The sequence below is a fragment of the Octodon degus genome, unplaced genomic scaffold (genome assembly GCF_000260255.1).
Source record: "Octodon degus isolate 3935 unplaced genomic scaffold, OctDeg1.0 scaffold00077, whole genome shotgun sequence".
NCBI classification, from domain to species: domain Eukaryota; kingdom Metazoa; phylum Chordata; class Mammalia; order Rodentia; family Octodontidae; genus Octodon; species Octodon degus.
In genome coordinates this window covers 4,223,830-4,226,666 of record NW_004524653.1, presented here as the reverse complement: position 1 = coordinate 4,226,666, position 2,837 = coordinate 4,223,830, and positions in this window count along the sequence as shown.

Genomic DNA, 2,837 nt, shown 5'->3' with positions numbered 1-2,837 from the left:
GGGGATCGGGCCTCTGTTCTCGCCTGTTGCAAAAACTAAAAGGGGGAACTGTAGGGAGCTGCGTGTAGCCGCGCCCTAGGATGGTGCCGGTTTCCGCCTTCCACCCTCTCAGGGGGTGAGCGCTCCTAGTAATAAACAACTCCATAAAAGGCCAAGGCTTGGGCTAATGCATTGCTTCCGCGTACCTGGACCAATGGACAGTGCATACGTGGCACCCTATGGTTGGAAGCCCTGAGACTTATAAGCTAAGAGCAGGGGCCTCGAGGGGAAAGAAGACAGATGTAAGAGAACAATAAAGAGCTGCGCAGAAAACCAACCAGTGGTCGCGTCGTTCTTGCTGGCAAGGCCGCGCGCGACAACACCTGTCCACTGAAGCTGATGTCCACCCACCACCCCTTGCCTGGAACTGCAGCCGTCGCTCATTAGGCACTAGTTTCATTAGGGTGCTGTCGACCCGTAGAACAGGCAGAGCAGAGGCCTGGGACAGCAGGATAGTGCCCGCGGCAGCACAGCGCCTGCTAGGTGGGCTGCTACGTTCCTTTTATTAGCCTGAGCAGAGCCTCGGTGAACCAAAGCCAAGACCATTACATCCACCTAGGGATGGAATGGCACCCATCCTCATTGGTGTTGTCACTCTGAGTCGAGTTTTCTGTTCGTACTAGACCTTCCCTACGATACACCAGCTCCTGAGGGACACGTGGCTGTGCACCAGCCGCTGCACTCTGTGTGCTGTGGATCTTCTCGCTCCGTGCTCCCAGCAGCTCCGTGCACTGATGAGGGAGGGCGGGAGGCTAAGCCACACTCTCCAGTGGGGTGTGAAGACATGAGAGGCAAGGTGTCTCTGTGGAACAAGACGGGCCAAGGACAGTGACTTAAGTGCTTTGTGGTGACACTAGCATTAAGGCTTTGCTCTCACAAAGCCTTCTGGCTGATGAAGATGGAAAAATGTAGCCTACCATCTTTGGTTCGGAGGGCTGGGACTCTGCGGCAGCCCTGACATCCCTGGACTGGCTCCCCTATTCTAGGTCATTTCATTCAACTCAACTGCTTTCTAGAATGAATCAAAAAGTAAGCTCCTCATTCTGCCTTGGTGTGACTTCCTGCTTAGGCAAGCGAGGAAAAAGGCCTGGGTAGAGATGGTAGAACCCCAGTTCCTCGAGTGCCCCCGTGTGGTGGAGTTTAGAGGGGCTGTGCTGAGCAGGGGTTGAGGAACAAGGCCTTCAGCGGTGGTCAGTACCGGATGTGCAGCCGGGGCTCTTCTGCCCGGAAATGCCAGCTGATAAGCAGAGGCGAGATCTGCGCAGGTGCCTGCCACTGCCCCCAGGAAGTGGGTGGGTTCAGGTAGGGGCATTCAACTCTAAATTACATAATGTGCTCAGAAAGCCTCTCCTGGACCGAAATGTGTGGTCACTGACACTCTTGGTCCTCTGACATCTCATGGGTGGCAATGGGTAAATCACAGGAGGGGATGGAGAGGATGACAGAGTGGCTTCCTGAGGGGCGGGGAGCATGGCAGGCACTAAAGAGTTAAGTCCCCAGGAAGCTGATTCCTGCAAGGGGCTGCTGGCTGCTTGGGCTGAGCTAAACTCTCCATTACAAATGTGCAGAATCCACTGTTTAGTAATTTCTTTCTTTCTTTCTTTCTTTCTTTCTTTCTTTCTTTCTTTCTTTCTCTTTCTCTCTCTATCTATCTTTTTTTTTGGTACTGGGGATTGAACTTAGGACCTTTCGCTTGCTAGGCAAGTGTTTCTTCTATTGAGCCATCTTCTCGGCTGGTAAGTAATTTCTTTTCTCCCTAATGGAACCCTAATTTCCAAGGCACCAGCACCAGTCTGTTCTTGCTGATAGAATGTCCAAAGTCCTGACGATGAAGCAGCCTGACTCTGCTCTCCACGTGGAATCTTGGTCCTTAACCACCTGCAGGGGGGACCAAGTTCCTGCTGTGGCTGCAGGGCGCACCCAGCCCTCCCTGCCTGCTGTGTGAAACACAGTCCTCCCCTCATTACCCTTCAGTCTCCTTTAAGGAAGGTCGAGGAGATGACTGTATTTTAAAAATTTTATTTATTTTTTGCTGGCTCAGCCTGCCCGAGGGCGGGGCTGGCGCTGCAGGTGGTGCTGGGGATCAAACCGTGGTCCCCTGGGCCTGCCTAAGCTTGCCTAAGCAGGCGCTTTAGATCGCTGAGCTATCTTGCCAGCCCTTTAAAATTTATTTTAATGAATTCCATTTTTTTTCCCAAGGCTGGGGAAGAATCCCAGGGCCTCACATGCTGGGGCAAGGACCCCGCCAATGAACTGCATCCCCAGCCCTGACTTTATTTCCCAAGATTGGGCTTGTGTGAGGCAAGAGGAACCACTGTAGAAATCTGCTCTTCTCCTTGAGGAAAAGCCAGTGGGGCTTACTGGCCTTTTGGGGTCTAATTGGATGACTGGTGTGAGGCAGGGATGATCTGAGTGTGTGTGCGAGTGTGTGTGTGTGCATGTGTGTGTTCATGCATTTGTGTGCACGTGTGTTTGTGTGCATATGCAGGCATGCTTAGGTGTGTGCATGTGTGTGCACAAGTGTGTGTGCGTGCGTGCTGCAGCAGCAGCTGGGTCAGCTCACGGGCTCTTCTTGGCAAGGTCGCTTCTTCCTGGCGAGGGATAAGATGCACTTTCCCGAGCACCTAAGAATAAACCAGTAAAGGAGTGTGAGCAGCGAGTTATCAGCATAAAGAAGCCGCCTCTGCCCCCCCCCACCTCTGCCTCCTCTGTCTCTGTCTCTGTCTCTGTGTCTCTGTCTCTGTGTCTGTCTCTCTCTCTCTCTCTCTCTCTCTCTCTCTCTCTCTCTCTCTCTCTCT